The following is a 22,249-nucleotide window of genomic DNA, read 5'->3' as shown; positions in this document are numbered from 1 at the left end:
TTGGCACGCATATCATTTTTACACACAGGTAAAATTGTTGCGATATGGCTTTGAAGTAATAAATTGGAAGGCGATGGAGAAGACCTTTGCCCAGTAGTGTGACAATAAAAAAAAATCATTAAAGTTTTGTTTCTTGTTTTTCTAAATACTTTTGATATTAGTAAATATACATAAAATAATAATCTATCTAAAAAGATTATCCTGATGATGTATCCTCCATGGTGATTTTAGTTAACAATCAGAATAATAAAGTGCATGAAGAGGCACCGTTAAATCAGGGAAAGGTTTACTTTGCCCTCACGGGAGGAAGCGCAATCTTCCAGCGAGGTAAGGAAACCCTTTTCTTTTTCAATGACTCTAAAATACCCTAAACAGTGGGAAAAGGAATATAAACGGCATTCGTTGAATTCGGCATTTGGTTTAAGAATATTTTAACGCATAATTTAGTTAAGAAACATTGTAAGTTGAAATTGGGAATACAGTTGTTTAATTATTGGAATGCTTTTTTGTTTGATTATCTTTTAAATGCTTGCCTCTTTTATGCTTGTTGTTCCCTTGATAGTCTTCTCCTCGGTTTTGACGCCTCATAACCGGTCGGTCCGAAAAATTAATTATTCTAAATTAACTTAAAATCGTGACCGAGACAATCGTTGCGTTGTAGTTAAATTAATTGGAAATAGTTGTCAACAAAAACTCTTATAAACCTGCTTTATCAACAAATTTCAAGAAATTAGATAAAAACAAATTTATATGTTAATCATTTCACATCACATAAATACTACGTAAAGCCGAGGGCGCGAGTCCTGAAGCATCAATTTAGGTAAGTTTATCCTCAGTAAGTAAGTTTATCCCGTTCTGTATTGGTTTAGAGGCCTCTCAGGCGGAAAATTACATCCACTCTGTGTTAAAAGATACCCAATTACTTTATAGTTTAATGAAAATTCAATATATTTCGTTGGTATTTTAAATACATCAAAATTCTATTATACATTGTTTCAATTTTATGATATAATTTTCTTTTTCCAAACCTCTAACGAACAGCCAAGTGTCCCAACTGTGCTCTCAACGGATTTCAATGAGAGGTATGGAGATAGTCTACGTTAGGTAATCTAGAACTACTTTATTTTTTCCATAAGCGGGCAGAAACTAGTTTGGCTTAGTTCGAGTTTACATTACATTACTCGCGGAGACACGTAGCCACAAATTTATAGCTAAAACAACTACCTATAGATTTTTATTCAAAACTATTTTTGACTTTCTTTGGTTGGTTTTGACTTTATATACGGTAAAACAAGTAGGTTTCATTTATCTTAACATCAACATACGTACTCATGTATTTGGCTAATAAATTTTTCTTTCTTTAAAATAAATTAATAAGTCTGGAACTAAAAACCTGCCATAAACTAGCGTTTACAATTTAGTTATACCTAGATACTACAAAAAACGCGACTGTTTTAACGCGTTGTAAAGCGACTAATGAAGCCCTTTGCAGGTTAGTAACCCTGCTAGTGCGAACACAACCCCATTAAAGCGATAAGTGAGCGCTTGTCACATTCAAGCGACATTCATTGTTCATGCCAGGAACATAGGAGCTCATAAAAGGGATCAGGACCAGCTTTACTGACTCGCGGGGCAAATGAAATATTTTCTTTACGCTCGCATGAAGCGCTGAATTTTTCCACAGGGCTCAATGAACGCGCATTCACGCTCGCACGGAAAATTTTCGAGGTGCTTATACGAAATGGTCTTTTTTCTTCCCGCTTTAAGATACAACACATTATATTGAAAATGGTGCGACACGTACTTTTTGAGAATTTCTGATTAACCCGGATCTAGGGAGCGGCAGTTGATTGTCGTACTTGTATTTTCTTTTATGTACCAGATATTGCAAACTCCATGAGTTTGTGCTTAAAATACAGTCAAAATTGCACACGTGTCACGACCGCTGCACGTAATTTTTAATACATATTTATTCGACATTACCACCAATACGTAGGTATATTTCCTGGCTGCCTCGGCACTCAGTTCACGCGGATTATAAATTCGATTTCATTGGTACGCGATCTGCTTTCTGATTCTGTGTATTTGTGCTCATACTTATGACTTGATATGGATATGTTGTTTCTATTCATGTTGAGTGTATTGTAGCTCAAAAGCAATCTTAATAAGGTAATTTGCTATTCCAACTTCAAATTTAAAGTGGTTTGGCGTAAATTTCCTAGCCTTCATACAACTTATACCTTCTAAACTTCTACTGCACTTCAACTAATGCATTATTTCACTATAAATCAAAGTGTTCAAAGTTTGCAAAAATCATTATCATACAGCACACTGCAAAACGAGTAAAGAAAAAAATAAAAAAGCCATACATTTGCATGCGTTTATATAATGACTAGTTGCGCTCCGGATCTATGTGAGAATTTAGGGTTAAAAAGTACCCTATGTGTTATTCCAGGTTATATTCTGCCCGTGTACCAAATTCCATAACAATCCACCCAGTAGATTTTGCGTGAAAGAGTAACAAACACATGCATCATCACAAATATTAGCATTTATAATATTACTAGCGACTCGCCCCGGCTTCGCTGGGGAAAAACCATAATAAAAAGTAGCCTATGTCACTCCTGACGGTTTTGCCTATCTCTGTGCTAAATTTCATTGAAATCGGCTGAGTATATTTTGAGTTTATCCATTACAAATAAAAAAAATATAAATCTTTTCTCTTTATAATATTAGTAGGAATTAGTATGGACAAGTAGGATAAGAACAGTTGATGAGGAAATTCGACTCTCACATGGCCAGTTTTTATTCCGCATGAAATAGAGAAATAGCAATCTCGCGCATCATTGGAATTCTCGGTCTAGGCGCCCATACTGCGTTCTATTCTAGCCCATTTATCACGTCACGATGAGAAAAAAATACTGATTCACTGACCCGATGCTTTCCATTCACAAACTGTTCTGGGTGATCTTGTCCGTATAATATTTAGCTACCTACCCTTATGTAAGAATTTTGACAAACTGAACTTTTAATTTTTTTTATTATTTATTTATTTAATTTAAGTATCGCAGTATACCTCATTACATTTATTAAGTATTACCGCGATACTCAAATCTCTAATAAATAAGGATGTATTTACAGGTGAGTTGCACTCATCTTTGACGTTGACTTCAGCCGATGCACGATTCTAAAATAATAAGCGCTCTTAGCTCTGTGTGCTATCTTATGGATGAAGATAAGAGCTTTTATACATTATGTGCCAGTATAAAGGGTTTAACCAGGTTCCAGGAATCCGGGATTATAATATAAGTAAATGCTGACACAGCTAAAATATTTTACTAACTGCCCACACTATTATTTTGAGTCCACACCCGTGCCTGACCTAGGATCTTCACCTAGGTGAAGCACGGGATACGATCTGTTGTTTCATTAACTTCGTCTACAATACAAGAGGATGAAGTTAGTTGAATTGACTGTTATGCCCGCTCCACATTATCGCCAAACTCGGACAGATGCCGACCCGAATGCATGATCATTGCATTGGTTTTATTTACCGCAACGAAAAATTGGTAATGTATGTGTAACGAACTGTTCGCGGATAATGTGGAGCCGGCATTACGTAATCAGTCTCGCAGAATATGTTTAAGAGCAATTCAAAATTTAAGTGTTTAGGCTTATTAAATTTAGGTTTGTACATTTACAAAAAACTCAGGTGGATGCAGATGCGAATGCACGAATACTGGCAAACTGTTTGCCGATGGAGTAGGGCCAGCAATAACGTTTCAATACACCGCCATCTTACGAAAAATTCCCGAACTTAAAAATAATGCAAAAGCGCCATCTATATTCGTATTCCGGCTACACACTAAAATGCCGACGCAAATGTATGAACGCAATCAAAACCCGTCAATGTATACCGAACAGCCAAAGTTAGGTGAAATTTTGTAGCGCCATCTAAAGTATAGTAAGATACTTAATTCGTAATTCATTGTGTTTGAAAAAACCTTTCAATTTGTTTTATCCTTGTATCATAAGATGTCACTACCTGTCTAAATTTTGTAAATCGTTGCCCTCAGTTGGAACGACGCAACACGTAGCGGATCCGTTGTGCTTCTTTGTTTTCTATAGGTTTTTACACTGACGTGCGTTGATGTAAGTCAAATCTCATTTTCGCATACGATTCTGCGTTGTTCTACGTTGTCTGTCGACGGATGTCAAAAAGACGGAGCGATTTAGACACATAGATACCTAGAGCTTCGAAGACAGCTTTTTCAAGGCTAAATCGATCATTCCCTTCTTAACTAATTAATTAAAGTTACGAAAGTGAGTTTTATTGTTTATTTAACTTTATTTGTTACTATTTAAGCTTGATGAATTACTCCACCATTATTCTTGATAATCTTCGCATAGATCCTTTTATCCGGGCAAAAAGTTTTGTTTCTGTCGGATAAACACGGTCGAAGACCCGGGCAAAAGCTAGTAGGGTGGTTCGCAGAGCGTTTCGACCGCTGCGGCTGCGTGGTTATTACAATCCGTCAATTTTCTTGACGAAGAAATCATTTCCAAAATTCATAAAATTGATATTACTACAGTATAGAGTAATGTAATGTAATGTACACCCTTATAGTGAAACACATTCTTGTATTTGTTAAAATTTGAAAAATTGTAATGACAGCGTGACCGCAGCGATCGAAACGCTCTGCGAACCACCCTGTAAATAAATAAGTACCACAGATACACAGCTATATGTTTTATATAAAAATAAAATTTGAATATGTTTCGTCATATCGTACATTATACACAAAAACTAAATTAAAAATTTAAGAAACCTATGACAAGAAACAATTTTTTAAATGGAAATATAAATAACATGGCACGAAGGAATGTTTTCGCCACGTGTTTTTTTTTTTTAAAGGATTGAAGCACGTCTGTCCACTACAGTGCCGGATGCAGTCACGTCCTCATTACCCGATGCATCATATTTCACTAGGGGTAGAGTTACTAGGTCTGGCTTCTGTAAGGAGCCACCATTGTAAACAAAGCCATTAGTAAAAAGATACTTGGACGGTTTTAATTTTCATATTAGTAGATACTTATTTAATTCACGAAGAATGAAAAGTTTTTTAACCAGTTCCGTCCCACTGATGGGAAAAGGTCCACCCAGGGCAAATGTCGTACTTAACTCGTATACCCTACCTACGTCTGACAATTCTATACACATAAAACATAATCTCCACATAACAAGGGAATCATTAATCTATACTTACTTTGTTTTACATAAAAAAGTAAAAGCACACTTTTAGTACCTAATTAAATCATACCTACTCACCTTGAAACATTTAGTTTAACACTTTACAGGACAGTACGGTTATAGCAGTGGTCTAAAAACTCTGTAGTTTGACAGTACTGGCATCGCAGTCGCTACAAAAGATATTATAAAGAGCGCTACGGTGATCACCGTGCTGGATTTATACTATCATTGTAACGAACATGATTTACTGTCTATCTACAAGTTATTCAAAGGTTTGTACTGTCAAATCTAAGAGCTATAATATATACATTACCTACATCGTATAGAAACACAAAAAGTAGTTGATATAGTAACACTACGGGTATAACCGTATAGTCCGCCTAGAGAATTCATAGAAACACCAAGTCAGTGTCGCGCTGCCTGGCACCGGTGTTGGTTGTGTCCACGTGGGTTCGCGCGCAAAAATTTGTGGCAGAAAACGTAAGTATTAAATTACTATTATTAATATAGTCTTTACTTTTATAGAAAAATATACTTTTTATAACGTTCCGCTCACGTTCACTTTTTGCCACAGATGAATAAAGACGAGGAGCGCATCAAAAAGTTATTGGAGGATGTGTCGACTCCAGAAAGTTCTGACGATGGCAGTTTTTCTGATACATCAGAACAAACGGAAACAGATCCTTTTGAGGATAACGACGGGGAATATGGCACGGATGCAGACTATGTACCAAATAGTGATTCGGATGACTCAGAAGCCTTGGATGTAGATGAGGCTAAATCAGAGAAAGATCCTAAAGATTCTAAGGTTTAGCCCAGATATGTAAGGGCCAGTGATAATAATCGCACAGATACAGTACCATCTACTTCTAGATACAGAGCTACCTTATTTGTTCCACCCTCTCCTTCGATTTCTGACCAAAACAGTCCAATACTACCTTTACGCCCTACCACGAGCACACACATATCCATAGAAAGTGCATCTGGAAGTCCTGTAATACCTCTTGGTAGTCCCATTACATTTCATAAACCTCAAGATATCGTCGAACCGTCAGGTACAATGAGTGTGACAACGGAAAATAGTTTTTCTATGGGATGTCTAAGCCTATTAGAATCAGCATTTCCATCAACTTCAGCACAAAGTTCCAGAGCTGCGTCCCCTGTAATTCCTCTTCACGAAATATCGGGCCTTGCAAGTCCGGAAGATCCTGTAGATCAAAATTTGGAAGAACAGGAATCTGAAGGAAATCCTGATCTTCAGTTATCTCTAAATGTAGAAGCAGAGACACCCGAAGAAGAATGGACTTGTACTACTGAACTAATTCCAGAGTTTGGATTTGATAATAACACTCAAGGATTGAGAATAGATATTAATGAAAATGCTACCCCATTAGATATATTTAGACGGGTATTTTCTCAAGAATTACTCGAATATTTAGTAGCCAGGACAAATGCATATGGCGATTTTTTGTCTAATTCTAATAAACCCCATACCAGAAATAGCCGAAACCAAGCTTTTAGAGTTGTAACAGTAAATGAGATGGAGATGTTCTTGGCTTTGTGTGTGTTGCAAGGTCAAGTAAAAGGACCTAGTAGGAGATCATTGTTCTCATTCTCCGATCCCTTATATTTTCACCCATTTTTTACATACATAATGTCAGGACGTCGGTTCGAACAAATATTACGATGTCTTAGTTTGTCTGAAGCTAATGCTAAAGGAGAAAAGAAAATTTCTGATTTCATGAAGGCCATATGTGAGAATTTTCGGCAAATCTACAGTCCCGGTGTGAATCTATCAATTGATGAATCGCTAATTTTGTTTAATTTTGTTTCGTGGCCGATTACATTTTCGACAATATATTAAGTCAAAAAAAGCTCGTTACGGAATTATTTTTTTTGTATTTACTACTTCTGATGGATATGTTTTAAATATATTAATGTACAAAGGTAAAAATGAAGAAATAGAATCAGACCCGGCAATCAAGAAGACAGAAAAAATTGTAATGGAATTGGTACAGCCATATCTCCTTGACTAGAGACAAGATATCGATGCAAAGGCTGTGAAAAAAAACCACCTCTTTGTCCATCCTGCTTCGAGGAATGGCACAATCGCAAAACTGATTAAGTTTAAGTTATTATCTTAAAAATACTTAACTAGTAGACTGATAGAAGAGAAATAACTAATTATTATAAACTAGAATTAGCCTAAAGTTAAAATGACGGACTGTGATTTAGGTTAACATTTTTTATACTAAAGCAATACATAGGAATAGTGATATTAGATTGATTTTTGATGCTATAAAGACTTTACTCATGTGTTGTGTACAATAATTGAAGACTGATTGATAAGTTAATTATTTTCGTGAACTTTTTGATTAGAGGGATATAGATGTTTTAGAAGAATTAGAAATTATAAAACTTTCATAGTATTGTCGACCAAAGTGCCTAGCTATGAAACGCGATGTTGAAGAATAATACTTATTTTATGTTTTTGAATTAGAATATTTGATGTTTTTGTTTGAATTTGTATTTTTTGAGTGCGTAAGCATTCGTTTTCTGTCAATAAAATTGATTTATTTTTGTTCAATGGAGTTTTTTTAATATCTTTACGGTACGGTAGAACCCGTACTGACTATCACGACGTCTTGAGTTTGCTATTCTTCATAACAGTACGGCGTTGCCCGATGTACGGTGAGCGCCGCACTGACTATCTTGGCGGTTTCACTCTGTTATTCTTCATGACAGTACGGGGTAGCCCGATGTACGGTAAATCCCGTACTGACTGCCTAAACAACTTAATTATATTAGTCGTTATGACAGTACGGCGTTGCCCGATGTACGGTAAAGCCCGTACTGACTGTCTTGACGGATTAACTTTGCTATTTATAAAAACAGTCCGGTTGTATCCGTACAGCGGTTATACCCGTAGCTACTGACGTACATTAGTATTTTAGTATTTATTTTAACAAGTACTGCTATAGACGTAGTGATTTTTTGTATGGAAAACCGGAGTGTCATCCTATGTAATTTGAGATCAGTTTTCTGTCCTGTAAAGTGTTAAAGACATCCAAGTTTTTTTTTTTGCCTAATCAGACTACGTCGTCGACCTGACTTATCAACGATCTGACTTGTCACCTGTAAATTAATCTTAAAAAAATGTTTTAAATTTAATTTTACGCTTCGATTCACAGTGGGTTGTACCAGTCAACTTTGATGTTAGACTAGAAATAACATCTGGTTTAATTGAGTTTGAAAGAGTAAACAGTTACGAATGTTCAGAACAAATTTGTTTTTAATTTTTTTTTAATATTTCATAAGTTTTGGAAATAATATTAGCAGTATAAGAAAGTTTGTTACAATGGTAGATTGCACAAACAAACATATGCCTATATAAATGCCTTCCCTTCGAACTTTTTATGAAATCCCTTTAAACAAAGCGTAGATAAAGTCTATAAAGTTAGACAGATAATCTCGATACTGTTGAAGTATATTTTTCTCAACGAAAATAATGTATGTGGTGTGGATAAAACACTTTAGCTCGTCAAAGCCATATCATGCTTTAAGTAAAAACCAAGGTACTATAACTGTCCTTCTAATCCACAAAAGCTCCTCCTGAAAGGTGTCTGTTTCAGTTTATCTCTGAACCTTGAGAGCTTTATCAAAGCTTTTTTCCATAGTATTTATTTTCCACTGCTGTGCAAAAGCCAATTATACCTATTTCCAAAATGTTCGGCACAAACCCATTTTGTATAGGATCGCTTTGGGAATTTTGTTTTTGCCTATTAGTTATGGCGTCTTTTTGGTTCCTTGGTCGCATCGTACGACATCCACAGGGGCATATTATGTGATCTAGAATGAAAAGTACATTAAATACTATTGAAAACATTACGAACTTAAAAAAAAAAGATATCTATTTATCTAATTATCGTGACTTATTGATCTCCATTGAACTAATCTGTATCAATCCCTATTTTGCAATTGTTTAATTATGATTCACAAAGGTCATTGCACCCAATCAGCTGTCTCTACCTTGACCAAGGCTGTCGGGCGCCGGCGCATACCACGCGTTCTTCGAGATCAGTATCGCCTTCCCTTTCTATCGTTGTGGGAAACCCTATACCGGATTCTTGCCCTGACATTGGCTAATGCATGCAACTATATGTAGTTATAATGCGATGGCCTATGCTTGACGAATTGGCCTCTATTTATAATCTGTGCTGTTGGTCATACCATAAATATCTTTAGCACCTTAGCAATCTCATTCCATCCCAGTTCTCATAATATTCATATTAATATTGTTTTGTTATGAAAAGAGAAAAAAAATGTTTTTTTTGTTGGTAATGAATAAACTCAAAAACTACTGGTACGATTATGATGAAATTTAGCGCACAGATAGACGAAACCTTCAGGAGTAACACAGACTTTTTATTATGGTTTTACTCGAGTGAATCCGGGGCCGCACGCCAGCAATAAAGAAAAAGAATATTAATAATATATTTGCTATTATTAACAATTAGTCTATAATTTATAATGCATCGCTAAGAACGCAGTTTCTGAGAAGGCGAAAGTTAAATTTATTAACTATACTATGCTAGACTAGAAAAAAGCTAGTTATTACTTTTCCGACGATTGTCGTTTATAGAAAGTGTAGCGGAAAGAAATTGAACTTTTTCTGATTTCACTTGTCACAGTGGAAGGTAAGACATAATTTTATTTAAAAAAAAAATTATCAACATCCATGACCCTTAAAATTATTAAATAACAAAATAAGACATGTGTACAGGAGTAACGGATTATGTATTTTATATAAAGTTTTTAGATTAGTTAGGCATTTTATTTAAAGATTTAACTTGGCACCGACTTAAGCTGCATATAGGCCTTACTTTGTTATTTCATGATTTTAAGTGTCATGGAAGTAGGTTAAATTTTCATGAAAAAAAAAGTTCACCCTTTTTAGTATAGATACCAAAGTTAATATCCTTATTTCTACGTGGTGGTTTGCTAAACGCAAATATTATGTGTTAAAGCTTTTTTACTTTTAGGTGTGTTTCTATTTTAATGTTACTACCTTTTATCCACTTTAATTCAATTTACTAACTATCGAACTATTGAAGGTTATGGAAATAAGTAGTCAAGATTGTATTTATAAATCTTTTACTGATTATGCTTTGTTACGCTCTTATTAAGTTGGCCTCAGGTGGTTTGACTTTGAATTTCTACAAAACCTTATATACACAACCTTATATCACAGTGTCTGTTTGTATATTGATTATCCATCGTTTGGCAAACAAAACAATTTTCTTAAAACAGCGATGGTACCAGGCGTTCATAAGGGTGACGAAGCTATCGCATTAGTGGGGACGATACACATGCGAGCAAGCTGACGCGTGTAACGGCTACGACACGGCTGCCGAATTGTTTGTAGCTTGCCCAACGGTGTGGAACGGGCTAGTAGCTCCATGATTTGAAGTGTATCAGGACTGTACACAATAATTACATAATAGTACAGACATATAACATAAACTTTATTAATGAAATTGTCTTCCGCATCTGCCAGTATTCAAAAAGATTCTACAAAAATATACTTATAGAATTAAAATTTAACCCTTTCACATGACGAGTAAGAATCAATCCAGTAGTATCCAGTAGTTTATCTAGGGGCTTACCATCATCTCTTATCGCGATTCACTTTACGACCTAAACTGAACTGCATCGTAAATTCGTACCATCGACTTAATTTTTAGTATGAATGCGAGTGAATCACATTCATACTAAAAATTAAGTCGATGGTATTTAGGTGCCTTAATTGAATTGAGTTTCATTGGATTCGTTCTGTAAAAGTTGATGGTAGGCCTGCTGAGCTTATTTATCTTTTTAGGATAATACTGAAGGATAATATAAAGACTTGCCTTTTCCATAGAATATAGAATAGATAAATCAAAATTGTGTTACATCCACGGTTAGCATCCGGCGACCTGGCTCTTAAATATAAAGTAGAAATAAGTGTCTGGGTTGCTATTATAATTCGTGCTATGATTATGAAGAGGCCAAATGTGAAAGCTACTTAAAATATTTTCATGATAGTTTGAATTAGTTATCCCATTTTCCAAATGCGACTTAGCCACCATACTGACAAAACTGCTTCGTAGCGCCACACCTGGGTGATAACACGTTAGTGGGTAATTTTGAACCTGCACCTAAAGGGCACTATTTCGTGTGTGCTAAACTACCCTCGGTTACCCGCCGCTACATTACTCTTAGTAGTAACAGAAATTTAACTGACGACGAAAAAGAAAGACATTCCTTATATAATTAGGACTATTCAAGAACAGAATCGATTTCGGTTTTTTATTTAGTTATATTTTGTGTTTGCTACTCTCATATTTCTTTCAATTTATTTCTGATTTTTGAGATTTCACAGAGGTCCCTTATAAATTTCATAAAAATTGAATTCGTAAAGGTCGAATCCATTGACCTTTCAACCCACTCAATATGAAAAACATAATATTGTACTAAAATACAAACTTCCAAATGGATTTTAGTGTTTCTGAAACGCTTCCCAAGAGATTGTCATAATAAAGTCTGAAAAATATTAAGTTATTTTCAACTTTTCCCTTCTACAAACACAATATCACTTACCATGTGGCCAATTGTAACGGACGCATGAATTCCTCTTGCGGGTCAGCAAGCAACCGATTACAGATGCCCCAGATATATCAGAAACATGATATTATCGGCTGACCTCCCAAAATTTATCGGATTGCATTTCGCCCAAGGTACTAACACGCCCACTGAAATTATATGTTGTTCGGCGACTGTCGGCATGATGGAGTTGTGAATCATTTTATGATGTCGAATAAGAAAATTTGGTTAGCCTTTCGGCTAATCAATTACGTCTGAAGCAAAGATTTGTGAATTTTCCTAAAATACTGAGATCACAATTCTGTGCTGTAGAATAAGTAACTAGTTACAATTTAGGTACAATGCCTACGCATGTTATGCAATTTTCCTGCTTGGCGAAGGCTGTATTGAAGTTTTAAGTTACCGACATCCCAGAAGCCATATTGAAGCGACACTCAATGTGGGGACAATATTGACACAAGTGCGGGGTTGCCGTCTGTTATGTAGACTGATCCATAGATGTACACAGTAGTTGCTGATGCTACAAATCTTGCTTTGATGTTTTGAATGGCCTATTGACGTAGCTGCTATCGGTAGAAGTTCTGTTTACAGAAAATCCTATTGAAATTCATGTGATGCTATATTTTAATCTAGCCAAGAAGAGAAATTTTAAATCTTGTTACATACACCGGACTACATACTGTAGATACTATAAAATATGGAGTTAATAATAATAGTGGTTAACCGGTATTTTTTTCTCTTCTTGGATAACGGTTTTGTGTAAAAAATATTATATAATGTGTATGGATATTCGTTTACTTTTAAGTGTTGTGTATTATTCTGGTTATGATTACGATGTTGTATAGATATTATGTGAAATTAAGAATTGTTAGATGTAATGTACTGTACGAATAAATAAATAGTATATTCTGAGGTAACGTTGAAAATCCAAGCCAATCGGAATTCAAAAGAATTTGAGATGTTACATCAAAACGAGTATACTTAAAATAATGTAATACCTCGACTTGACATGACATCAAAATTATAAGAACAGGCTGTCTCGGATCTCAAAAACCGCCGAAGCTTTGGCCATAAAGCCCTGCTGTTGAGAAATTTTATTTATGATTGTGACCTTTTTCGATTGCTCGGCTCTGCTATCAGAATACATAAGCATGAGTCAAACTCGACCCAAATAGAGGCCGTTCGATATCTAGGAGAAAGCGATGTTGCAGCAGAAGTTATGCAATGGACAACCATGGTGTGGACTGGTGACGTAAGGATCTTAATTAGCGGAATCAAAAGTTCTCAGGGCTAATTGTTTGTGGTGATATGCGAAAAATGTGGTATAATTTTGATTTGATTATTTGTCAGGGTTTTCTTCAAAATGTTTCTAGAGATTCTAAACACATTGACGACAAACTTGTATTCGATTTATTTATCATTAGAATTATACACTAGAGTTAAGAAATGGGGAAATGATTTTGAAATTATAGAAAGATATGATACAAAAACAAACTCAATCATTCAAAAACTATATACACTTACATGTAAAAACCCACCTTCAGTCAAATTCCAGTCACGTCCGAAATGAAGCACAATACAAAATTAATGATCATTTTACGTGACGTCGTAAACCGCGGAACCCTAAATAAAAGTTCTGTTACAATAAACCCAGAAACCGTAGTGGAAATGGTTGCTAATATTCAATGCGAAAAGTATCAACTAAAACCTAAAATCAGTTGATTTTTAAGACAAATAAATTATTGTCTACTTAACTATAAACTTTAAGACAAATTTAAAAACAGAATTCTAATTTTATTAATAATAATTATGTGTATTTCCTTGATGACATAAAAACACGACAATTTTCCATCTTTTACGATTCAAAGACCATCTTTCCTCTACACAAACTCAAATCTTCTATAACAGAGGTGTAAATATTTATGTTCCATAATATTTGTTTTTATTTAATTGCTTATTACCACATAGATGTTAGTAATAAAATTTATAGTTTTGCCACCACTTAGCATCGTGTTATTAGTATACCAACTAAATTATAATCCTATTCCAATGTGAACAAACCACTAATTAGATAAATCAAAAACAAAGATTTCTCACCAAAAATATTGTGAACGACATTGCATGTTATCAATTTTTACGCACCGAAAAATATTTTTTGTAATTAAAACTACATGAGAATTATTTAATTCACACGCATCAGAAACTAGGCCAGTCTGTATTATACTCTTCAATTTTTCATACAATCATGAATGGCTCTCTCGATTCTGCTCGAGTGCGCGAATTAATTCGATACTATTCGCATCGATGCATGGAGTCCTCAATCACCAGTGGAAGATAGCTCGGATGTAATTAAACTCTATTGGAAAAACGAGTAATCGAACACGAGTTTAGTTTCATTAGTCAACATGAAAGCATTCCATATAGTGGTAGTGGTGTAGTGAATTCGTGATGCCCTTTGCCTTCGCTCGGGTTACGGCTCGGTTAGTCTTCACGTTTGTAGGTACTCGGATATTTTACTAATCTCGTTAAGACACTTTATTTTCAATTCTAACTAGTTTTCGCAGTTAAAATAAAACACTTTAAATATTTTTGATTTATTAAAGAAAAAGTTATACCATTTACTAAATACACAAATATTGGGTATATGGATGTAGGTAGCTTATTCAAAGTAATGAACACAATTGGATATGCGGCGTCAGTTGGAGACCCTATAGAACATGGTTCAATAGGAATAAAAATTAACAAATTGCTAAATCAATCAGCAGCGACCAGCCGAGAAAATATTGAGGCAAGCGTTGCTTTTTGAAATAATATTATGATAAAATGAAGAATATAATTTACCTATGCTTCTTTTACCAAAATAATCCATTATTATTATTAAAATTCTAAATAAATATATACCTAATATATATTTTTAATTAAATGCAATCCAATGCCTCGCAGTTACTACTGCATAAAAAGTAAAGATGTGCTCATCAAGATCATAATGCATTAGATTAGACAATAACTAATTGCTCAGAATCCCCGACGGATCTTCAGCATCCGTGTTTTTGTTGCCCATTCTTGGCAGACTATAGCCTATTGTCCAGATCGACGCAAGGTTGATGAATAGTTTTATTAGACCACAATTTCTTCCTTTGTTCCAGAGTATTGTCTGTTTAGCATAGGTATAAAATGTATAACTGTGCTAAACTGACACTACTCTAATTTATAATATAAATTTTACCCCCGATGCCGAAGTTATAAGTTTAACGTGTCTGTGTATCTATTTGTCTGTCCGTTGTATAATAGCAGTCAAACGGTTAGCCGTTTGACTGGTATTATACAACCTTAAAGATCTAGTTTTTTTATTTGAAAAATAATTTAATCGAGAATGCTCTTAGCTATGTTTGGAAAATGTGTGTTCAGCTGTTTGGAAACCGTCAGCTCTTTTCTAGCAGGTGGGGCGGATGCCAGCAACTTCGGAGAGGGTTTCTCAAATTTTCAATTTAGGTTTTATCTCCTTTTATATTTCCACGTCATTTGATACGATAGTAGGAAAGTGGAGCTATGTACATTGTACGTACATTGCCTTCGCCAAAATACAATGTTGCATTTTATAGTTTCAGGTTCGAAGAAAAATCTAAGCATATTCTTCCGGGTTACATTACATTAAAATACTTCAAAATTTTGAAGATTCGGCTGTGATTTTACAACCGGCCGCCTGTCCGACGTCGACCCTTCTTAAGAATGCTATTGTTGCCTATCAGCTACCTGGTCTATTTGTCCCTTCGTACGACATCCACTGGAGGATATGGAGTGGTCCTATTCTAGGGCAAAACCACAAGCCACAATTTATTTTTCAATCAATATTTCAACAAAAAGAATGATAATACATCCATAATGTATCCCATCAGTCATTCGGTCACTGGAAGTCGGCATATCCATTAGATATTTTTCCCTTCAGCCTTTTCAGCCCGACAGAATCATGACCCGCGCCATATTGAATTTCATCACGGAATATGATTTTTTACTTCTTTTCATTTGCGCTTTAACGAGCTCCTCTTTACTGGAAATTTTTCATTGCATTTTTCAGTTTCATCAGCAAAAAGCTGTAATATAGTCATGTAGTAAGTTGGTTTAAAGTTTTACAGAGTGAATTTGGTATTTAACAAAATGCATAGACACTATCTCAAATCGTACGAGATGTATGTAAGATGCTTTTAAATTTATTTACTACTAGTGCAGACATTGATGGATGGTATAGAAATAATTATGCACACGATTGCTTTAGTTGCAAGTGTTGCGACACTACGTCAAACTGACACATGTTGCATTTGCTCAGCATCAAGTGAAGTGCCAGTGCCACACGCAATGAGCTGAAATTATCACCGTGTAGATTATTAAGTAATTTGTTCATAACCACAATAATCATATAAAAGTTCATATCCGCGATAATCATAAGAGGACCTAATGGTCCTTAATAATAACTTTGCCCTATTTAATGGATAAGTACTAGATGAACATCAATTATGTCTAGGAAAACAAAATTGAAAAACGTCACACTGCCTCTTCCTAGAACCACTCTGGTTTTAAGAAGAGGCGGAAAAATACTGCAGCGATTTTTGTGGCGCCCGTGCCGCTTCTCCTCTACTTGCGATTTTCTCCTCATATATTTTTATTATAACTGACTATTGTGTGTATATAGCCTCAACTAGTCCATGTGGCTTCACAAATATAAATAATTTACTAACAAATGAAATTTGTAGGAACGATTACTTTATTTGCCCGTGTCATATGTCTGCAAAGGATCTTCTAGAAAAAAGTTCTAAGGGATTCTCACCTATAGATAACACTGACGAATGAAACCCGCATCCAAATATACAATTTAAATATTTGGCAAAAAATCTAAGCCTTTTACAATTCAAACTTAAGATAGGTACTTCAAAAGAAGGAAAATTTAATATTTATCTACTTGGTAAATATTTTATCTAGCCAGACAAAGGAAGACTCACTATAAATATTTCAAAAAGGTAATCTATAAAAAATAACAATCTTTTGCCTAAATATTAATGAAAATAATACCAATAAGTATTATTATTATGATAATTAATGATTAAGGTTGACAATAATTGAATAATCAATATAAGTAGCTATTTAAAAAAATCCTAAATGTGTTTTAAATTTTGTCACAGCTACTCTTTAGGAACAATATCTATCTTTATGTACCTAATTAAAAAATATCCTCTCCCAAAAACCAAAGAATTATAACATGACAAAGCTATTCGTTCTACCCATTCGTTCTGTAGTTTTTATATTCCACTCTTCTGTGCTTTGGGCTTTTAGACCCGATGTCACCCGAATAGACCCGAACACAGACGAAACCATTGTCAGCGGCACGCCAGTCTTAAATGTAGCATCGGTGCACGGCTACGTTTCTCCAGCGATCTGAAGTTGTTCTCTAGCTTTTTGTGTAGTGAAACTTATTAATTCAGTACTTACTGAAATAAATTGTGAAAGATACACGTCAGGGAGCACCAAGCAGGAATTTTGGATTTTTCTTGCTTTGAGGACTATATAAACTTTGTTTTTGTACCGGTGCCGGCGTACTAATTGCTGTTTGCGGAGGTAAGCAAAGTTTATTTTTGTTGATATACACAGTTTTGGACGGCCAAGTTATGGTTTTGACATTATGCTTGTTCGTTCGTTATTAAAATTTGGAAATATGGGGAAATATAAGGAATGCCTTTATATTTATTATCTTTACTGAAACTCACCAAATATGTTTATATAGGCATTGTTCTCTTTGCTAAAAAAACAACTTATCAATCATCATCAATATCAAACACGATCGTTAACTATTTGTATTAATCTTTAACAAATATTTAATACCATTAATAAAACAAGTTACTTGTCGTCATTCCGACAAGCAGTGCTTTCATCCGCCAGGAACCAGTTCTTTACCAGAAACCAGATACTGGGTAATTTATTAAACAATTTATTATTATTTAAATAGTAGAGACTTTGGAATCACAAATTAGTAAATAAAATATACATTATATATCATAAATGTAATGTAATACATTCTTGGTGCAGTAATTTGAATTCAATACCTAAACAAGTCAGAGTATCATTGTTCATGTTTAGGTTGGTGAAGTGTATGTACTTGTTATTGTTTTATCATTGTCATGATCGATCATATATTTTTTGTGTATAGCGATTCGTTAATTGTTTTAATAACTTCTATTAGCAGATGACTATTCTCTTTAAGGGATGTTTTTTATTGCTTGGGTGTTTTGACGTCTGATTTCAGGTGCATTACAGTAACTATCTTTCCTACAGATTGTATCCTTTGCTTTATGTAAACTGGAATCCACTGATGACAGTTAGTTTAAAATGTGTGCAATAAGATCAACATTTGACACAAAACATAAAAACTGCAGTAGTTTTGCTATTGATATTCACAAAAAGTTCCCTTTCATGCCTGTCCCACGCACCATCCGGTGGGAACCTGTTTAGCTCCAGATGGTCTGTTATTATTTTTTTATCCATCTTACCACCTCGTCTTAATAGTGTAGTGCCTTGTAAGCTACCGCTTGTTTTGTTGTTTTTTTTTGTACTCGTATAGTTATTATTTTTTGCTTTCCGAATAAACCTTTACGTAATATTATTTAATACATATTTACCAACAAACCAGTAAATTTATATTATAAGTTATTTTTTCTTATTTTCCTTGAATGGCCTAACCTGTAAATAATCTTGATTTGTTTGATTATCTCAAATCTCAATGTTACATCACCAAAAATATCTGGAAATGTTATAAATCTACTGATTGACTCTAACGAAATATATTTCAAATTACGTCTCAACTAAAACTTTGAGCTTACGACATAGCAATCACTTGAAATTAATTAAAATTCCTTCAGCTTCAGCTTATAACAGAGATCATAAAGGTAATCGCAATGCAAATGCAAGATTTTATTGGCTATTACCAAATCAGTCGTAATAATATGATTCAGTCTAAGTTCTGGTAGAAGTTAAAACTTTAGACACAAAGTAGGTGATCGAGCCAAAACTCGAACTACTTGAAGATCCAAAATCCAAAATTCAAAATATGGGGATTTGCCTGAATAATATGTCTCTATGTAATTCTTGCTATTAAAGATTTATTGAATCAAATATGGCTTTTGTACCTTCTAGATCAAATTATCCGAAGCTACCGGAATTTACTTTTGTTTGTCCACCTAAATAATTGCTTATATCTTCCATGTATACTTGGTATCACATCCTGTCCCGTTTAGTAGAGACAGGGAAATAAACATATTAAATGACTTCGTCCTATCTTGAGGACAGAAGATAAGGCAGAGCAATGTCCTGGAGATAGCTGTAGCCAGGAGTAAGGATTCGTGAACATGATAACCAACATCATGAGCAAAATTATATATAAGATTATTCTGTCGTCCGTTTTTAACTTTATGACAAGATTTAAAATCTTTATGGCAATAATAAATTATTTTGTCGTTAAATATATGAAGGGGACTATAAAAGGTATTTCCATTTGTATCTTTGTAATTGATTTAACTTTAGGAATTACCTGTTGTAAGAAGTGAAAGTTTTAAAATAAATTATTACTACTATCTGGAAGCAAGCAAATTATTTTAAAATGTAGGAAACGAAAATTCTTGTAAAATTATCAAACGCAAAGAAGGCTTTTTATATTATTTATTAGACAAAACTTCAGGAAAACTTTTACTTCATATTATTCGAGTTACGGAAAAAATAGAAGAACTTAATGTGTTTGAAAAATGGTGAATCCCGTATCCCGCATACATTACAAGTTTGTGAATCTAAACTAAATTGTGAGGAGCCTACAGCCCGACCTCTCTCAAGTTGTGTTATTTACAGGAAGAAAATAAACTGCCTTGTCAGGGCACCAATAAGACAAAGTGAAGGGCTAATTCATTACATGTCTCTTCCACAAAATATTGTACAATTTTATGAAAAAGAAGACTCATTTATTCATGAAATAAGATATTTACGAAATAAGAAGGCGTTAGAATAAGAAAATTATATTATTATGGGAGAGCTTAGTACATTTACCCAAAAACATTCTACTTACTTACAAAATATGTACTCCATTTGAAATATGATCTACTTATTGTCAGTTTTATTATTGATAACGAAGATAAATTGTAATAGCCGAAATGTGTGTGTATTATTAGGAACTACCGAAGCAAAGCAGGTTCGGAAATAGTAAAACTGACCTACAATGCTTTAAATAAAGATACAGATCAATACTTTGTAGCTATTCGGCGGACTAAAAGCAATGAGGACAGTCGTTTTTATTCTGAAACGAAAATTACTTTGCCAAATGAGAATGGAAAATGGTGCTACAATTATTTTTACCTGTATGTCTATTACATAATTTAATATTAAATACGATAAAGATATTACAAATAAAAAAACATATAGTTAGCACAGTTCATATGAAATAAAAATACTTAAATTTTAATATAAAATCACATTTATGAAATGCTCTGAAACGTCCCCAGACGCTGTCGGATTGAAATGCCCACTTCTATAAATTGTATGAATATTTGCTTAGGATTTAACGAACAATACAATTCTAATATCTAAGCCGACACTGGTGTCAGAATAACACATCGGAACTGTACTGCGCATACCTGCAGCGCGGGGGTGGAAGTTATAAATAATGTGCTAATTCCATTCGAAACCCGGCCGATTTACTGACCAGATTAAACTTACTGAGAATACGAAACAGGGAAGTAGTACAAATAAATTTGTTATTGGATAGTTGACAAAAATCTATTTGTAACAAAAGTTTAATTGGTATTTTTGACTTTTATGTCACCACTATTGATCCATATAGTTTGAATCTCAGCCTGTCATTATACAGTTCATATATAGACGAAAATATTATTATGATATGTTCTATTGTTACCATAATAACGTAAATATTTCGAATTACTTGGAAGCAAAAAGATGCAAGAGTATCGAGGAAAATTTCGGGATCTACTTGGAATGACATACACAAGGACAACGCAGGCACACGTTGCGTTACCATCAAGCTATCTTGAATTACTCGGAAGCATAGCTATAAATTTTATAAGGATAGAACCTTGAAAATACGCAAAACGTAGTCACGACACTAAACAGGTGAAGCGTGCACTAGGGCAGTTAACATACGGTACCAGCCAAGACATTCGATGGACCGGAATTCTATCGCGAACGGTATGTGGCCAGACGAGACTATTGTGAGATATTGGATTCAAAATGTCTTATTATTCCACTTCCAAATATCATATGATATTTGAATTAATAATTATTTGAAAAGAAATGGGATATACCTACTCAAAATTATTACTTAGACCAATATTTTGTGAAGAAAGTTCAAGAATAATGAATCTATAAGAAAACCATTCCAACATTATAACGAATAAGGTTACTAGAAACGATCTTCTTGATGTACTTGCATAAGAATTTTTTTAAAAATTCTTTATTTCAGAAATCTAGTTTTATGTCCGATAAAATATCTTTGCAAAAAGAACTCAATTCTTCATGCAAGTTTATCTTTATTATTATCTTGGGAGCGCGGAAGGATCAGTGAACTTTGTTGAGCTGCTCCACACACCTGTGCTTCGCTCACACAGCGATTAGTTCCAAATGTTTATAGTTTGCACTCAACTCAAGCTTATCTCACATTATTTCGTACAATAGATATGGAAACCTTTATTTCTGGCAAATGATTGGTGGAACTCGAAATAAATGATATAAGACAATAATAAAAAATCATTTAAAATTAGGAGTTTTAGCAGTGCTTTGTTAGATTAGGAGAGCAATATAACCATAACAAAATGATGAAATATTTCGGTCGCTTCGGCTGAAAATAAAGCTTTGGCAGATAAAGATTTTAGATTTTGCATGGTTCGTGTGAAGTCTTCATTGTAAAACATTAGTTTATACATCATCATACTCAAGGATGATATCAACGTTTTTATTAATAAGGGGGTAAGAGCCTAACATAAGAAATGCTTACCTATTTACTTATGTTTATTGAACTTGTCAAAAAAAACATAAAAAGTTAATCAATTGTTAGTTATAATTATACAATACGATTTGATTCAGCAAAAAGGTTCTCTTAGTTTTATATTCAAATCCATTTTAATTGACATTAATTTTAACAACGGGCCAATGATTGGCGGGTCTATTTCTGGAGACATTACTTTTAGAGCGAACAAAATGACTATTAATAACGTCTTCTAAGACTTGACACGCCGACGTTGTGACCAAATGAGCTCTTTGTGAAGGACCGATAGCTATTAACGAATTAGTTCCCCCAATCAGTGATTTCCTTCT

General features: G+C 34.2%; 1 protein-coding gene across 2 annotated transcripts in view; it reads left to right on the top strand.

The window, feature by feature from the left end:
• The first annotated feature begins 17,273 nt into the window (after positions 1-17,273).
• The window catches only part of LOC128677345 (uncharacterized), a 35,305-nt gene continuing 30,329 nt past the window's right edge, over positions 17,274-22,249 (top strand). The window contains exon 1 of one of the 2 annotated variants that reach the window (XM_053758110.2): positions 17,274-17,500. The gene's annotated coding sequence lies outside the window, so the exon portion shown is untranslated. The remainder of the gene's footprint in view (positions 17,501-22,249) is intronic. The other variant, XM_053758136.2, reaches the window with a different exon arrangement.

The sequence above is a fragment of the Plodia interpunctella genome, chromosome 2, assembly GCF_027563975.2.
Source record: "Plodia interpunctella isolate USDA-ARS_2022_Savannah chromosome 2, ilPloInte3.2, whole genome shotgun sequence".
Lineage (NCBI taxonomy): Eukaryota > Metazoa > Arthropoda > Insecta > Lepidoptera > Pyralidae > Plodia > Plodia interpunctella.
This window is presented reverse-complemented; position numbering and strand designations above follow the sequence as displayed.